The 20,048-nt window shown below is 32.2% G+C and overlaps 1 protein-coding gene across 1 annotated transcript in view; it reads right to left on the bottom strand.

Moving 5' to 3' along the window:
• Positions 1-4,181, bottom strand: part of LOC127710850 (uncharacterized) — a 41,818-nt gene extending 37,637 nt beyond the window's left edge. Inside the window, exon 1 of the mRNA XM_052216807.1 lies at positions 4,159-4,181. The gene's annotated coding sequence lies outside the window, so the exon portion shown is untranslated. The remainder of the gene's footprint in view (positions 1-4,158) is intronic.
• Between the last annotated feature and the right edge of the window lie 15,867 nt (positions 4,182-20,048).

The following is a 20,048-nucleotide window of genomic DNA, read 5'->3' as shown; positions in this document are numbered from 1 at the left end:
CAGTATTCTACAGTAAATATCGCATAATGGAAACCAATCTTTCTGAAAGGTGTTTGTATATAAAAATAAGGAGATGTGGTATGATTGCCAATGAGACAACTATCCACAAAAGTTCAAATGAAGTGCATGTAAGTAGTTATAGGCAACCGTAATGCCTTCAACAATGAGAAAAACCCATACCGTATAGTCGACTATAAATTGACCCGATTGATGATTACACGTGTTTGTTTCTTGAAGACAAATGAATAAAAACATACCATTTCTCGATTAAATGACTTTTTAATCATAAAAGAAGGTACTATATAATAACATCAAATTTGTGAAAAGCTGTGAAATTTTAGTGACCCCAAAAGATTTTTTTCACTTTCTCTAAGTCTTCCCCTCTTTTACGAACACAAAATTCAAGGATCCCTTTTTTTTTCAACTATCTATATGAAAGTTGCTGGCCTCGGCAATATCGACGACTAGCTTCACACTAGTAAGTTTGTCTAATGGTAATTGTGTTTTTCACTGTTGTTTCGTTGCTGTCTTGTGGACGAATACCTGAAATCTCCGTGTCATCATCAATCATATTAATGGCTATATTTCGGGTTATTCAAACACTCGTTTCTTCGCATAGAAACAACTCTTCGTTAATCTGAGCATGGAACGAATACTTTATATCACGGACTATAAATGTTGATACAAATAATGAAAAACTTAGCGAAATTGCTAAACCAAAGTTGTACGGTTTTACATTGTATGACTACTGTGGGGTTTTTTTTTTTTATTAATTTTATTATGAAAGACAATTTTAATATAATGAAATTTAGATAAGTTATGTTGACAAAAACTAAGATCATTTTATATAACGAAATCATCATTCCCTATTCGTTTCGTAACATTGTTTAACAAAAGTTGTCACAGTCCACGTGATGGAGATGAATTTGTGTTATCGTCATATGCGACTACATTGTATTTTTGTTCTGATGCTTCTCAAGATTTCACATTCAGTTACTTATTTATCCATGATATGACATACAATGTATTAAAATAACCCTTGCAGCACACGAACGTTATTTGTCAAAGAAGGTACAGTTCAATTTTTCCATCTAGTGTGAAAGATTCAGTGCATTGAGGTATGCGCTCCTTGTTTTAGGTGGTAATATTTGATAATAGTTTTCATTTGCTCGTGCATCGTTCAAAAAGAATCAATTTGGCTTTTTGAAGGTTTTAAAAAGAACTTGGAGGAGGCAAAGGAGATAACAGTGTTAGCATTTAGGGGAGAGGTGGTCAAAGTATCTAGATATAACACATGTAATATAATGAGAGGAGAAGCCAATCTCATGAACTGTTTCTCATGGTATCTCTATTGTTTTTGTCATAGATGTACCAATAATTAGAAATTTGTTTGGAGAGTTTTCCGTTGTCAATCATTGGTCCATCCTGTGGATGATGCGACAACAGCATAAAGTTTAACTGTCATCTACATTTGTGATATTACGTCACATTTATTATGAATGGTCAACGCTTATGGTATAAATTCGCTAGCTGAAAGGTCATTTTAGAATTATTTGACAAATTGCACACAAAAACAATGCGACTTTGAATCTCTAGTGAAAGACTTTATTCCTATAGACCGTCTAATGTGTATGAATTCACATTTTTGCGGAATGACAGCTGTGTTATGCACCCGTTTACAAAGACACCTCAAAATAATTAATAAATAAAGCTCATATCAAGATGGTAGGTAAAGAATATTGGTTATTTTTAAATCTGGTTATTGTCGCATTGATTTGCACCTATTATCTCTGCTTTTTCATATGTACAGATCTTTAATTATTCATATAAACAGTATATCTGTAACTAACTTTCAGTTTCACTATAACATAATACTTTCAGGCGAGGCTTCGGTTAAAATACGCCAAAGGTAAATTTGAAATAAATATTTATGTTACAATCTAAAATCACATTTAAAAACAATTCAATACAGTACACACTGAATGGTGAAAGGATGTATTAAAACAACCGCACAGACATCAGAATGTTATTGTCTTAATATATTGAACTTATGCGACAGAAATGTCCCATCGGAATTACAGTTTTACAACCCGACACTAATCCTACGAGCTATGTCAAAGACATAAGCCGACAAACGAAAGATATATTTTTATATAGTTTACCTGACCGAACGGTTTAGTGCGTTGAACAAATTACTGACGGTAAATCAGCCTGCATATAATTTAGTACGCCAGTTGGCTTCAAATTGTTTTAAATCCACTGATGTCCGAGTGTTTGATATTGGTAGAGGGACAATAATCTGGTAGACAAAACAAATTATTAATTTATTTATCTTAGAATTCTTCTGTATATTTGCACCAAGGTTGATAACCCGGACAAGTCGGCATTTAGGTCAATTTGATATTTGGTCATAAGTCTGGTACGTTCGACATATTCGAACAGCACTTGAAACCGTTTATTTTACATCATTGTTCTGATTAAAATGGTTTTGATCAATGCCATTCACCTTCGGTTTTACACCATATGCAGAACAGCATGATTATTTATAAAAAAGGTCCATAAAGCAGAATACAGCAGGCAGCAAAGCACACATAAACACAAGTATTACAAGTAAGTGACAGAATTATCCTTGGTAATGTCGAAAAGAAAACGACTTACCTCTACATCGGACGTTATCAATTAAACCAAAACAATTCACTTTTACTTTCACTTTTGTTAAGAAATTGATTTCTGAAAGTATTTTCGAAGCGTTCATTGACGTACTGAAATACACTTATCCATGTTATCGATCCTGATGCTACATAACATTATGTATTGGTTTTTAAATAGTGGTAATTAGTTTTTTATTACTTGTAGACTATATACCACGAATTAACACTGACAGCAAACAATCAAACATAGCTTTATAAAAGAATCCGATCATAAAAATGTATATATTACAGGAGAGTCAAAAGATACAATAAAAGGATATTCAAACTCATAAATCGAAAACAAACTGACAATGCCATGGAAAAAACGAAACGACAAACAACAGTGCACTTAACACAACATACAAAACTAAAACTTCTGATCAACACGAATCCCATCAGAAACCGGGGATGATATCAGGTGGTTTGGAAGGGTAAGCAGATCCTGCTCCATAGGTGGCACCTGTCGTGTTGCTCGTGTAAGTACAAACCCGGTAATAAGTCTAATTCGGTAGGTCACATTTGAAGAAAAGATGATGGGATTGTGGTTACGAAAATTGGAACATTTCCTTCGTTATCTTTTAAACAGATACTCAATAACGGTCCACCAACACATGATTTCGTCCGTAAAAGTTTTCAAAGGGATGATTTCAACTTCACCACTTGGAACTGATTTACTAGCTTCCTTGCACATGTTGTAAGCAGAACGTTGAATGTGTAAACAGGCAGAAAAAAATATTTTAAGGCCAACAATCTTGATTGCACCACTAAACAGAACCAGATTTTCCAGATTTGCATGTATTTTAACCTGATTACCCAAAACTTTTTTAGACTATAGTGTTTATTAGAAGTCATAATAATGAAACATTCTATAACAATAACGGATTTAAACCAAAGTTTATAGCTAACATAAACTTTATCGTATATAAAAATGAGATAAATACAAATAGCTTTATATACTGTAACTGTGCTATTTGCGCAGTCAAATTACATTGACCGTATAATAATTTGTGATATACACAAACATATGCGTATATCGCCTTGTTTATGACGTTGGCAATGCGTTTTCGTAGAGTTTTATTTATTACGTCATTAAAATTACAGGTTCGTAGAATTTTTATGTCGGACGCTCCTAATTAAAAAAAAAGATTGTTTTTACCCTAAATATTTACTTGGAACAAATGTAGGAGTGGCAGTATATAAAGAATAACAATCCATTGTCTTGAAATATCAATTTTATTTGTACTCGGATCAAAACAGGATAGAAATGCTCGGCAAAGCCTCGCTTTCTACCTGTTTCTAAGCCATGTACAAATAAAATTTATATTTCGAGACAATGTATGGTTATTCTATATGTGATGAATATTTTCAGTCAATAAAACATAATACAAGCAGCAGTAATCTAAGAGCAAATACACTTTAAGAGATAGTGACATAATTGTCCTTTGTAATGTTGAATAAAAACACTTACCTTTACAACAGTCTTTATAATTCAAACATCTGAAAAATTTATTTCTAAACATGATCGGTACTGAAATGTACACTAATCGATTTTTAAAATATTGTATAGGTTTTTTTTGAAAAGTGATAATTAGTCTTTTCAATAGATATTTTACACTAAGGTATTTTTTTCATTAAAATTAAAAGAGAATGTATCGATCTATATAATGTTTATTTCGCATATCATTCTATTCAAAATTCTACTATCTTATATTTTTGCGTTCTTCAGCAGAGTGGGTATACGTACATGTAGCACATGAGGAATAGTGAGAAAACAACCGATCTACGTTTGTTCTTATTTGGACATGTGAATTGAACCTTAAAAGTATAATTATAGTCATCCTTAATCAAGTTCTTGACACTTTAAAATAAAAGCTTTCAAAGATGCAAAGATTCTAAGCCTTAATGAAACAATGTGTATATGACGGTATCAGGGAAATTTTGTCCAGATTAAAAAAAAACCAAAAAAACAGAACATATTTCAGAATTTTCTACAAAATTAACATTGAGGAAAAGTGTGGCCAAATCAAAAAAAAATTTTTGGGGGGGGGGGGGGGGGGGGGCAACTGAATTTAAAAAAGATTACTTAGCAGGCGATTGTGCTTTTTATTAAGCATATTAAAGGGAAAAGCAAATAATGTTATGTATTCGAATTCATTTCGCCATTGTCCATAATTTTCTGTCATTTTATGGCTAACATTCAGAACGGACGCATAATACGTCACCTACTGCCAAAAACAGTAATTTCCCTCGGCAAATGTCATACAGTCACATTAGAGAAACCAAGTTGACATTATTTTTTTCACACTCAAGCTTGAACATATACCTTTTAAAACTCTTTTTTCAATCTCAATATACTGAATAAAGCATTTCTTCCATAAAAAGCCTCAAAATGATATGTTCATACATAATATTGTTATTTCGTCTATTAATTTTATTAGAACCGTGAATACCTCTTATATGGCTTTAAAGGTGCAATTTTCTAAAAACGTGATAAATTTGCCAGTTTTGAGAAAAAAAGTAACTAGATTAAATAATAAAAATCATTACGACAAACATTGACATTTAAACATTTTAATTTTCGCTCCATATAACATAAATCTATTATCTTACTTACAAGTTACGTTTCACAGCGACCAGGAAGTACACTAAATGAGGAAGACATCCTTGGATATTGGGACATTAGAAAACATATAATATTAGTCACACAGTGTGCTAGTGACCTATTACGATATATAAGGGGTCAATAAATTCCACATAAGACGAGAGCGAGCTCGAGCCCCATATATAATTTACCGACTCGTTATATCCGTATTAAGTCACTAGCACAAGGTGTAACGATTTTATGCTACCGAATATCTTAATATAGGGAATTTAGACGTATTAAAAACAAAAACAACATTTCAGATGAAGTTATATTGATTAATTTGAGTCATTGAAGCAATATTTCGTGTCTGGTGGACTATTAAAGTCATCAAGTTTTTGTATTCTTAAGGGTGTATACAAAAACAAATGCCTGTCCAGATAAATCAAAATTTCACTGTCAATGTATGTTGCAAGAAACAAAACAATTCCTTCAGTATCTTGCAAATTGATACAGGTCAATTGGTCAGTAATTTATAATACTTACTTTATAAAAGAGATTGACAGTTTTTTCTCTGGTTTCAATACGTTTTTAAAGCGAAAAATAATTTTGTTGACAATTTAGAAGAAACCTATTCAGAATAATTGTTTTTTCTCTTTTTTCTGGCAAGTAATGTTTTCTTAAACAAATGAGAATCAGAGAATCAGAAAAAAAATATTATGTAATTCAATCTCACATCATGTCACTTTATTGAAGCGAAAAAATAACAGAACGACACATTATTTGGGTGCATTAAAGACATTTTTCTGGTACTAGTGTTTCAATTTAATAAGTGCTGGAACGGATTGTTCCTTTATAAAACGAATATTTTAGATTGGAACTTGTACTGAAAACTGCTAATTGGCAAAAACACAAGATTACATTTAACATGTTTAAATGAATTAAATTTTTAAAAGACTGAAGTTGCATTTTAATCATGGCAAACTACTTTACACAGATCCTTATTGCATGCCTTTAAGCAACTTTCATCGACACTTCGAGTGATCTGGGCTGTTTCCTCAAAAGAATGACCTATTGTTCTAAAAGAAAACAACTCCATATAGTTATATAAAAACTCTTTCACTTTATTATCGGGGCATTCGGTGTGTACGCTGTACTAAAGCTTCTTTTATACTATTGCTGATTATTTGTGTTGTCTATCATGTCTATTTCTCATAAGATTCCAAATGAATTTCCTTTTTCTTTTCAATTTTTTCTCGTGTCAAGATAAAAGGATATAAAGAGCTATCATTTGTATTTTATACGATTTCGATAGAAATTCTATTCCAATCAAGGTGAACGGAAGCTTTTGGACGTCAACCAATTTCAAGAATAAAAATACCCCAATCCAGACCAACAAGCCTTACAATAATGAATCGGTGTATTCTCTTTTTTGAAGAGTTATTGTGTCATGAAAATATATTATAAGTATGCACACCATTTAAACGTTTACTTATCAACTGTGGCAATAAGAGATGAGTCCAGATGCTCAGTTTTACTTTGTACTCGCTCGGTTTAAAACGTATTCTTGGTCTTAAGGTGAATAAAATAGTTTAAAATCACAACAAAGCCTCTGAAAAGCATGCAAGGTTTCAACAAGCATCCATGTTTATTTACTCTTTACACCAATGATAAGTCAAAACTATCTTTTTGAAAGAAAAAGAAACTTAAATGAGCATATATGGGTCCGATTTCAAAACACTTGATCACGTTTTCAAAAGTCTTAATCTTGACACATAGCATGTAACTGCTAGTGAAGATTTACGAAACCGTTTCTAATCACTAATGTATTATATCATAATTTCACATTGATCTTAGACATCAATTTATCCACGTGTTAAGTTGAAATAAATTACCACGGATTATTTGCGTCTATTTTGATTAGGTAGACAAAGTTAAATTAATGTTTGTTGATCCACCTGTTCAGTCTCGGTCTGAAAACATGTGGTTAGCCCTCAGTTTCATTGTAGGCATTTTTCTACTGTGCCAATTTCTTAAAAGTTAAAAGTCTTTTAGTTTTCTTTATGCATTACATATTTTACCAGCAGTTTATATTTATAAACATAATTCAGAGGATACTTTTAAAATTGTAGTTTCATTTGAAATCGGAAAACATTATTTGTTCAACACATATGTTTTTAGTAATGTTGTTTTATTTCATATGGAATCATTACCGTAAACATATTGGATTTGAAACAGTCACTACGACATAGTTTTAAATATTTTCAATTCTAGGCAGCTGGAGGTATTTAACAATTGGTTAAAAACAAAGGAACGCAATTTATAGAACAGTTTCCGTTTAAAAATAAACTAAAACAAACCCACAAGTACAATTTAAAAAAATAGACAAACACATATATATTCATTATTGACGACGAAATATATCAAAACAAATAATTTTTAGTGAATGTTTAAAAAGGAGGAAATTAACTTTTGCATATTCCAAAAATTAGGGTGTAGTATTTTGTTTTTTCTATGGTGAGAGACAAAAAAATATAAAAAGAATAAAAAGAACTATCAAATGGAAATTCGTTATGATATTTTTTTTTCCAGGGGATGCTTTTTTCTTCGTCCAGCAAAAGGCACAGTTAACATAGTCTAAATTTTCTATAGCGACACCCTCTGTTTCCAGATTAACGAAACTTGTTCTCTGTTTTCGAAAGCATTTCCTTTAAGATAAAATATTTTCATCTAAGTTCTTAATTTCTTTTTATTGTTAATGATAGACTTTATAAACTTTATTTCTTTTAACCGTCTACAATTAGTACAGCTATATAAAAGGTTGTGTGAATTATTCTTGACATCTGTACCATGTCAGTACAACATTTAATACTATGTAAATGCTTAGTTAATGATATATATATATATTATTATTCAGTCTTGCTGAGTAAGAGAAAGATTACGAAAACATGAAACGTCCTAAAGGTATTCTCCGTAGCTCTGCTCTGATCCTTTATTTGAGGATGTTTTTTCTGGTGTCCAGCACATTTTTACAAGAATTGACTTGAACATTTTAAGTAGAGTGTTATCAATAAAAAAAACCCGAATTAATCTTATTGTTCTTATAAATATATTGTTCGTTTCATTTTAATACTTACTTTCCATATTGTGTAATGCATTCGCATATGAAGCCAGGAAACAATATGGTCGATGTAACAAAAATAAACACTCATAATGGCTAAATATATAAATCATATATAAAAGACGTTCAAAAATATTTATGATAAGTTTTAAACTTTTAAAAAGTTTGAAGACGCTATGTGACAAAGGTCTATTTAAATAATTTTTAATATATATACTGACCGACTTTAAAAACGCAACACTAGATTATTCTTTTTAAATTTTTGAATGAATGTGGCACCGTCAAAAGCAATGACTGCCTGTAACAAACGCCAAAATGATTGTCAGAAAGATCAACCAATTCTGTTCCACATGTTTTGGGTTCTATTTTACACCTTCTGAATATGCGTTTGTTCCACCCATTGCAATGGGTTTTGGCAATTATGCGGTGGAAACTTCAGGGCTTTAAATGTTTTTCTTCAGTCGATTCTTTGGCAGTTCAGTTTATGGGAAACGTTTATGGCATTAATCTGTGCGCAATGGCATTCGGCAATTTGATAAGCAGTTGACGTTGCAGCCGTAAACATGTCTCGCAAATGACGTTGAGTAATCAAATTCTATTGACGTTGCATTGTCACTACATGTTGATCTGGTCATTGATGGTCAGTAACAAATCCCGTCTACCTGTATCGTTGTCAGAAGAACAGTAAGACGAGTTTCTGAAGTCAAACTGTATGGTTGCAGCACGTTCACGTTTTCCTGTTTGCAGTATTCTTATGGGCTGATTCAGTTTTGTATTCCTCAGTCTTGGCATTATGAAGATGCAACATTTTTTAACTGATTTAAGTGTGGCCAAGGACTGAAAGAACTGTTTCACGAAGCAAAACAAACTGAAAAAATCTTTTATGGGTTTCAAATTTCGCTTTAAGAAATTCGTGCGACTTCAAAAATCCGGTATGTTGAATAACCACAGGTAAGTCAGATGTTGTTTTTTTCTTAAGAGAAAGAAGTATGGTAAGCATTAATAGTAGTTGTATGAGAATCAAACATGATGTGGGAAAAAAAATCAACAAAATGAGTGTTGCATTTTATAAAGTCAGTCAGTATATATACATTCGGGAAGTTTTTCAATGGTATATTTGTATTGTTTATTTAAAAATGACCAGTGCATATTGTTATTACATCTCAACTGAATGAGAGCGGCTTACACGGAATTTTTATGCAGCTATATTTTATCTGAAGTATGATATGATATTATTAGTTCGCTCTCACCCCATATGTAATTTACTGATCCCGTATATATCGTATTAGGTCACTAGCACACTGTGTAACGAGTTTATCTTACCGACTATCTTAACATGTGGTATTTAGACTAGTGGCCTATAAAAATTTCAAATAATTATGTCAAACAGTTCAAGTGCAGTTGTTGATACAAAAGTGGGACTGAAGAGGCAAATGGATGAACGGACTCCCACATCACCTCCTACCGGCGCTTTAGAAAGTTAGTGTATACTGAAATAAACTAACAATGCTTCACTTAGGAAATAAAGAAAACAACCAAAGTTCAAAATTCAAATGCTGAAATTGCATATTGTTACTGTGCATCATTTCTGATTTAATTCTATGTAAATATAAAAAAGAAGATGTGGTATGATTGTCACTGAGACAACTCTTCACAAGAGACAAAATGCCACAGAAATTAACCACTATAGGTCAACGTACGGCCTTCAACAAAGAGCAAAGCCGATACCGCATAGTTAGCTATTTAAGACCCCGAAATGACAAATGTAAAACAATTCAAACGAGAAAACTAACGGCCTAATTTATGAACAAACAAAAAATGAACAAAAAAACAAATATGTAACACATCAACAAACGACAACCACTGAGTTACAGGCTCCTGACTTGGGACAGGCACATACATACAGAATGTGGCTGAGTTAAACATGTTAGCGGGATCCCAACCCTCCTCCTAATATGGGACAGTGGTGTAACGGTACAACATAAGAACGAACTATAAAAGTCAGTTGAAAAAGGCTGACCTCATCAGATGGATACAAATAGAAATACATCTAACAAAAACACAGAGTGAACGTGGTCGGGTACTTGTACATCCCAGCAACAAAAAGACACTAAGTGCAGATCTGAGAGTACTCGCAGTAACTGACAGCTAGTTCAAAGCCAATAACAACTAATAAAAAAAATCATGCATCTAAGACTAAATTATAAATCATTACACATCCAACATCCAATGGATTTAGTGAAAAGACGTCATAAACAGTCAGAGAAAAACATGGCCTTGTGCAATGCCATGATACAGGTACCGAACGATTGTAGATCCATGAATGTGCATATGTATATAACAATAATATTTAGTTTGCTTTTAATTTACTGATAACAAAATCAATATTAATACAAATAAAAACAATATTCAAAGATCTAATTACAGTGTTGAATTGGTAACCTTTTAGAATACGTTTATCTAAAGGATCGATAAGTTTAGCAGGATCGTTTCGAAATGTCCGGGCACGGTAAACAACATCTCGTAAAAATGAGGATGTGCTATCCCGCTTGAAATAAGTTTTCTACAGGTACAACCAAACTTCAAAACAAAATCTTTATATCTATGGAAGAATTTAGTAAAAAGTTTTAAGTAATTTGTGGTAACGAAATCCCTGACTTAATAATTTACCAGTAATACATAGATTACGTTCATTAAAATCCAAATCGTCATAACAGACACGGGCATAGCGAAAGAGTTGTGATACATAAACACCGTAAGATGGTGCCAAAGGAACATCACCATCCAAAAAAGGAAAATTAACAATAGGGAACGAAAAATCGTCCCTTTTGTCGTAAATTATACTGTGGAGTTTCCCATGTAAAACTGAAATATCTAAATCTAGGAAAAGGCAGTTATTACCGTTCACATTTGATTTATTTAAAGTAAGTTCCTTTGGGTAAATTTCGGCAGTATATTTAGAAAATTATTGATTATTTAACGAAAAAATATCATCAAGATAACGGTAAGTGTTGTTGAATTTATCAATTAAATGCAATTTAGAGGGGTCTTTACTGAGTTAGGTCATAAACTGTCATTCATAACAATACAAAAACAAGTCTGCTTTTAAAGGGGCGCAATTAGTGCCCATAGGAATACCTACAACCTGTCGATAAACTTTGTTGCCGAAACGTACATAAATATTATCAAGGAGAAAATTAACAGCTTCAATCATCTCATCACTCCTCCAGTAAGTATATCTAGCATATTTACCTTTCTCATTAGACAAGAAGGCTTTAAATGAGTTGCAGCAAATATATTTGCATTCAGATTTACCAAACGACCATTTAATTAAATAGGAACACTTTTGTTTGAAAAGATTGTGTGGAAGTGTAGTGTAAAGAGTTGACAAGTAAAAACTGTCAACAGAATCAAAAGGACCATCAAAAGCACGTAATCTATCTGAAACATCCAAAGATTTTTTTAAACTTCCAAAAAGTTAATTCCACTATTTTCATATATTTTATGACAAAAGTTAATGATAAGTTCTTTGATAGTAGTTAAGGAACTAGTTAAAAGCACTGAAAGATTAATTGTAAAAGACTTACTAGAGGCCAAGATGAATCGATATTTCACTGGTTTTTTGTGTAGTTTAGGTAACCAATACATAGTAGGGACCTTCAAATGTTCAGAAGAGGCCGTAAGCTGTGATGTATTTATGATATGTTTGTTTACTATATGACTCTCTGTGGAGCGTACGGATTTGAATGTAGATGAATTTAAAATGTCATTCTTAAGAACGTCCGTGAAGTATTTACAGCATACCACCACCACATTGTTGACTGTTTGTCGGCCGATAAATACACAAACCGCTTTGAAAGTTCTTGAAGTTTATTTCTTATTCTATCGTGGTTATTTGATTTCGTGATTTTGTCAAAGTCTGCATACATTTGAATAGAAAATTTGTAATTCATTGAATATTTGAAATCGTGGTTGCCCTGTATCCTCGATCTCCACGAACATTGGTATTGAACAAATAAAAGTGAATCCACAGTAATATAGCTTGGGAACGAATTTATTAATAGACCCTAGCTGAGAAAATCTATTTAAAATGAAGGAAAAATGAAAATTATAACAAAACTGATAAAAGTTTTAAGAAAAGATTAATATTCGACCTTAACAGATAGCGACAAGGAGAGAAAGTTGAAAACATTCATCTGCAACGATATGTTAAGTTCCCAAACTACGTTCATACCTTTTATTTCCCGCTCCACTTCGAACGAATTGTTCATTCTGTTTCGTATTTTATAACACGAACTATTCTTTTTCTAATACTATTAGATCTTTCGATGCAGCTTGGAATAAAACAGTCTTACACCTTAACATACCATTTTGTCGATACATAATGCAATATCGAAATAGGATATGACGTAACTTCCAACCTTGGATGGCTAGATTCTCGGATGAGTTGCAGAGTTATGTCGGGTCTCTTCGACGTCGACTGATTTAGGTTTAAGTGCATATAATTGAAAGAAAATACAACGAATATATAAATGAGATAGCATTCAAACGACACACACCACATAAGGAAAACTAGAGGTCACAAATAGCCTTCAGGAAAAATCAAGTTTCTTTTCGATATTTCATGCTCATTATGTTTCAAAATCTGACGAAATTGTAAATATATTTTCTACATCAATTTGAACGGCCCAAAATAACAAAACCATTCATGTTTGAGACAAGACAACAACTAACAAGGGTTTCTGATTATGGATAGACACAATACATGTGGCAGAGTACATCTATTTTTTTATATCACATCTCCTCCCTTGTTTGAGCTCGACCAGTAGTTTTGACATACTTTGATAACTTGGATGGGTTGGTGCTACTCAGTCTATTGTATTGATTATGCAGAGTAAACCATTGATTTATTAGACTGTTTGGTCAAGCTTTTTTTTACCTTTCTGTTCTTAAACATAGCTTTTGAATTGTTATTGAATGGTTTTGGGTTGAATTGGTTGTGATATTTGGTTATATCAGCGTTTGCATAAGATTTTAATTTCAAATATTTTGTAATATACTAGTCAATAACAGTAACGATACACAAGTTTAAACTCCAATTTATCATAAAATATAATAAAAAGGAAAAACTGTTAAATTATCCAATGAAAAACATTCATTTGCAAAGCAAATGCATATGATTAACATAATCTGACCAAATTGGAGGTGAGAAAATACCGTGATATAGAATACAGGGGTCAAATTTATTTTGCAAAAAAAAATGATGACAAAAGTCAGCAATTAATTTCGAAAATGAGAATTAAGTATTCAAATATCTGCAAAGGCATTATAAGCAGACCATGTTTAGGTTTAAAGTTTTTTAGACTGTTTTGGTCTTTTTTATTCCTACTGTCTAAAAGACATATAATGCATATTTCTTTTAATTCATACAAATGGGTTAGATATACAAGTCACGCCAAACTATTATAATGTACTGTGCTACAACAATGAATTAAGCCAACGAGGAAAGACAACACGCGGATAAGGATTTTTTTCATTACAAAACTTGATTGACGGAGAGGTCAAGGGTACCGTACAGACGTTGTTGCCGATGAAATATCAATAGTACGAATTCCACTATAGGGATGATGCAGTTATAATATTTCAGGTTAAATTAGGGACGATCCATTTGATTGGATATACCAAGTTTAAAGTATTATCGGATGTATTTAAATGCGGTATGGGCTCATTGTTGAAGGCCGTACAGTGACCTACAGTTGTTAAATTCTATGTCTTTTGGTCTCTTGGGGAGAGTTTTCATCTTGGCAGTCATACCACATCTTCTTATTTTTATATTTAATTAAAACCTATTTAAAAACAAATGTTCCCAATTAGGGTATATTTGGAAAGAATTGACGCATACCATGCACGTTACAGAACACTGGTTGTTTTTTTAAATGTTTACATTATGAAATAAACAACAATATACAATTAGGTAGAAATATTGTAATCAATATTCACTTTAAAGCAACCGACTTTTAACTAGGTTGATGTCAAGGTCAGTAAATAATGACTATGAAAACATTAACGATCCATATGAAATTGCAGTGTTGGATATTCTATTCAGTCTGTATTCGAAAAAGATAATAAACCGTTTCCCGCTTATAAAGTAAATAATATCTTGCATATATTGCCAGCATCTGATCATGAGGTCTCTTTTTTTTTTTTTTTTTTTTGGTTTGGTTTATGTTGCCAAATCTTTTCATTTTACTGAAGTGTTTATGTACGTTGCATGTGCTCGTGTTTGTCTTTTAGTTTGTTTTTTTACCTTTTTTTGTTTGCTTATCTTCGACTTATGATGTTTATTGTCCCTTCTTCGACTTATGACTTATAATGGTTCAATAGGTATCATCCGACTTTTTGATTGATGTAAAACAATCTGTTGGTTTATGTAATATTAGAAAACCTGTCTTGTATCATATTAAGTAAATGAGATATTAATTTTATTAAATGTACACTATGTTTCATATGGGGTTTAAAATAAAAATAAAACATTTGTTTTGATAAGTATACATTGTTAGGGAAAACCGTTACACCTTCTTTCTCACGAATCCGAAATTGATATGATAATTCCCCCAGAAAAAGGACAAACTGGCAAAGATCTAGTTCAATTTTGTGGGAACCCATAAAGAAACACTTATCATATTTGCGGACGAGGAGGTAAATACGATTTCTTTTTATTTGGATGACATTTTAATGGTTTGCTTCTGGCTCCAGTATATGCTACTAAATATAACTTTCAACATTTTATAAAGAATGTTGTATGCAGTCAAAAGCTGACTTACATGACTACGCACATGGGCGACATCGTGTTGGCTTCATGCAATTACAATTTCACTGAATTATTGGCAGTAGAATGAGTCGGATAATATTCTAGTACAGAAGAACTTTTTAGTTGTCCTAGAACGGGACGTTATGTACTTACATAATAAGGACCAAAATACCATCTGATTTCTGAGATTAAATGAAATCATCATTAACTCTTATTTCTGAAAATGTTATGGCAGATAAGAGAACATTGAAAACGGATCCTTGATATAGTATGCCGAAAGTAGCGTTTTAATAATCGTTCAAGTCCGTCATTTCAGAATGCGATTATTTACTTTACCATCTGAAAAACAGCCTCAAAGCTATCATCGTTTTGCGCAAGTACTTTTCCAAGATCATAAATGCTGAGATTACCTTTTTAGAGCTTTCATACCTTCTTTTACTACTAGTGGTTAAGAAAAAAATGAAAGATGTTTTATACAAGCTGCGCTAAATTGAGGATCAGTTTGTCACTCTAGATAGTCATAGCTTCTGTGAAACTATATATCTTGTTCTTACCTAAAAAAAACCTTTTAAATTCAAAATTTAAAAACAAGCCATTCAGACATTCTTTGAAACGTGTAACAAATACCTAAAGATACTTGAACATAAATGCTATACCAAAACACTAATTCTAGTGCTTTCATATCTCCTCTCCCACTAATACAACAACAGAAATAATCTTAGAAGTGTTGTAAAAGGAACGCTTCTTTGACGAAAAAATTTTCACGGTAAAAATCATAACATCGTTGAAACTGTGCACGTTTATTGTTGCTCTTATCCCTTTTTTCTCTAAAAAGGTAACAAGAGAAGATGGCAAACAATTATCACAAATAAATAAAAATAGCAGGCCTATAATTTATAATTCAGTTCTCCGGTCGCGCGTTTCGCGAATTCATTTGGTAATTATCGACTGTTTTGATATACCACTGATGAGTCTTGAGTAGATTGTGTAGACGAAACGCGTTAAGTTTACTATATTAAAAGATGAGCATCATTGAGGTTTGAAATTGCAGCTGTAACCAATGGGACCAAGGAGTTGGAGTCGGTCTCTGCTGATAGCATAATAAAATTTATATTTAAATCATTTAACTTGAAAATAAATGTTACCACGGATTCATCTTAGTTTGCTTCATATCTTGACTTGCACAATAAATTTGACGGTCAATGTCAGTTAACCATGTAACGACAGGACATGACATAAATTTTGATATCAGTATGAGGAACTTTTCTTTAGGTAAAAATAAATACATCACTAGTACATGATGTCGACATTTAAAGCAGAACCGATATTCCAGAGTTTTGTTTCCAATCACAATGTCTTTGAAAAACGATTGTTGGTTTCAAATAGTTTCTTCATCAATGAAGTAAAGATGTCATATGGGTTATTATAAAATAAGAAATGTCGATATAAAGAGCAGGTATTATAAGGCCACTTTCTTGACCCCTTGAATTCGAAAATTTAAAAGTATTATAAATCTAACAAATAACACCACTCTGATGTTAAATAGACGTTCGTCTCATTGACATTAGTATTTATGTTTTTGAATATGGTACATATTGACATTAGGGTTTCAAACCCCCTACTTTTAGTGCAAATCAGCAATAACTTGCAGAGTAGCCTCATTTTAAAATAGTGTCATTGATAATTAGATAAGAGCAACAGTTTTACCCCAAAAAAAGATATTTTGTAACACAAATTAATCTTACAAATATGTTAATGTCACAGAGCTCCAGATAAGCTGCGAATTAGCGTGATTACGCAATACAAACAATTGAAAACCCAATTCAATTGACAATTGCAGCGTTCAAAAACCCACTTCATGCAAAGGAAAACCCAATTATATGTCAAAACTATGCGTTCTAAACCTTACTTGTCGCTATCGTGTGCGTTTATATTTACCCTTATCGATAAATTGTTGTTTCATTAATCTATTTTTGTAATCAGAGTTAGAAAATCTACTTTCGGTTTAAAAATAGAGCGTTACATCAAGTATCTGATCTGGGCCTCTGTTGGAAGCTCGGGGGAGGGGGGAGGGGGGCACTTGCTATGTAATGAGTGGTAGGTCACTATTTCATGCTCCATGATATATGAAAAGGTTGAGAAATATAAATTAAATATATCATTAGGTTGATAATATCACTTGCTTGATTATATCTAAAACTAATCAAATGTCAGTATATATTTTTGATAGTCGTAAATGCTGCATCAGCTATTTGTCTAACCAATTAATCACTATTTATCTTCCAATGTGGTATTTCCACTGATGCTAGTTATAGATGCCATAAATCCGATTATTTTGACATTTGCACCTAATTAACATTCAAAGGTTTGTATACATGAAACATGATAACAATCATTTAAAAAAATTCCATAGTGTCAGCGTACTTCAAAAGGGCAATGGAACTTTTTATCCGTTTTTCATATATATAAATTGAAAGTGTTACTCTCTGGGGTGTATTATCTGACCAAACATATTTTATAAGAATTGTCTATTAAAATTGAATTTTCTTCATAATGAAAAACATAAAAGAGGGGGAAAATCGCTATACTAATGTACCAGAAGATGAAAAATATCCAAATATATCTATAGGTCTGTTTTTTGTTAATTGATATATGACAGGGTATATATTTTTGATAAACCAAATATATGAAAAGGGTGGGGTACTTGTTGTCTCAGCTGCTCACCCCTACCAAAGAAAGATTGAAGTGCCCGCCTCCCCCCTCCTCCCCCCCCCCCCCCGAAGTTGGAAGGAATTATCCGTTACTCAAAGCTGTATCCCCGGTAAACATAAGGGACCAGTTTATAAAATTTTCTTTGGAAAACCATGAGTCGGAAAGGCAGAAAAAAGCACCGCTAGTAACAAAGTCAATATTCTGTTGAACTATTGACAACAGACCGCTGTGCGAAAGCACAAAAGTATGCAATTCACATTATCAATTTCTGAATGGAGAAGGCGACAACTCCGAACAAAACCCATGGCGAAATAAAATCGATTAAACGGGGGGCTCATATATATATTGGTCTGAAAGAAAGTCTACCGCAAGCCGCTGAGACATCAAAATTACAACATGTACAAGTGTTTAGGGCCACAAAGGAACCCCAAATATCCAGCTGTCACCAGTGATAAGACAACATGACAACGCTGAACATGTGGATATCATCAATAAAAAATTACACATTGCCTCTGATATTGAATGTGATGAAAAACACCAATTCATTCAGGAGCTTGGTGGTAAATACCCAATTTGATATTTGCTTGAGGGGTGAATTGGAATTGATAAATTAATGCAATTGAAAAATCTATTTCACTCAAAACTTGTTTGGTAAAAAACCCAATTTTTATTTTTGTACCTTGAGCTCTGCAGTTAATGTGTTATTTACCAGTTTGAATAAAGCTGCTGAGCATATATATTTTGACCAAAATTTTGCATGAAATGGTGATTTCAGGTCAAATACGTAAACTTCAACATGTTTATGACGTCTTAGTGACATTACACGTAAACGTTCTGCATTTAAGTGTCAAAATTACATTAACCTGTTCATTTATCAATACAATTAACATAATTTTGAAAGGTGATAAAGTTCACAATGTTAACTACTCCAGGGGCCAAATAATAGCTCTTATCATACCTCTTCTCTTGGCACACTTTAAGTCATGTTTAAGACGATTGTATCAAACAAAGACTGACGAAAACCTGAAATAAATGTCAGTAAAACACTTACATGCACAAATACCTCACAGCATAAATATGTGGTTAGCGAAACTACCATTTACTGTCAGAAAAACCAATAACCATGAAGTACTATCAGGAGTTGTTTACTGGACAAACCCAGTATGTATTGGAGGGATTAACAATGATTAAATTAACATTGGCACAATCGACAAAAAATAAGTAGAATCCCTTGAAAACCACATCATTTTCTTCTTTTCGTTCGGTTGGTTGATATAGTCGCGCGTTTGATTTGTCAGGTTTTATGGACTTCCCCCTTTTTGAATTTACCTTTGATTAAGTATTTTTGTTATGCCTTTAAAAATGGTTAAAATAAACCATGCAAAAGGCATTGTTATAGGTGCTCCAATCCTCAACGATTCTTTTCTTTTTTAATTGACATTTAGTATTATACAGCCATGTATTTATAGTGTTTATCTATCATTGGTTTTTAAAGTTTTAGTAGAAAATTACCCTGACAAAACGGGTTGATTTACCTAATTATGTTAAAAAGTCTTTCCCAATTTAAATAAATATACAGGTGGGTTATTTATTTATGTAATGGAAGTCCATTTCTATAAATAGAATTTCTGGTTTTATAAACCGTCTTTTTAAATACAATAATACATATACTAAAAATAAACGATTAATACGTACATTATGTTGTGTTGAAAGGTATAAGCAAACACATTTGTCATTTGCATTGAAATGTCAAGGTAAAAACAAAATACAATTGTCATGTTTTATACTACAATTTGTTTTCTCAAATAATTGGTTATTTTTTTAATTGAATATATCTGCTGTAAAAAAAAACCAATAATCAGAACTTTTCTAATTATATACTGCAAAATTTTACCTAAGGAAACAAGGTGTTAAAAAAAATCTTGATTTTAATCTATTTTAAGCTAGGTAATTTTTGTGATTACATGTTTATAATAATTCATTTTCACACTTAAACTGTAAACCTAAATTCTAGATAAGGAAGACAATTTGTAGTTTTCCTTTTTGATGGGGATATTCCGTTTCTCGCATCTTACAGAGTGTATGTTTCCTCACTCGTCCCCTTTGCCTGTGTTAAGATTAATTCTTAAAGCA

This window comes from Mytilus californianus, unplaced genomic scaffold, assembly GCF_021869535.1.
Source record: "Mytilus californianus isolate M0D057914Y unplaced genomic scaffold, xbMytCali1.0.p SCAF_8, whole genome shotgun sequence".
NCBI classification, from domain to species: domain Eukaryota; kingdom Metazoa; phylum Mollusca; class Bivalvia; order Mytilida; family Mytilidae; genus Mytilus; species Mytilus californianus.
Note: the sequence above shows the minus strand (reverse complement) of the source record. Positions and strands in the feature narration are given on the sequence as shown.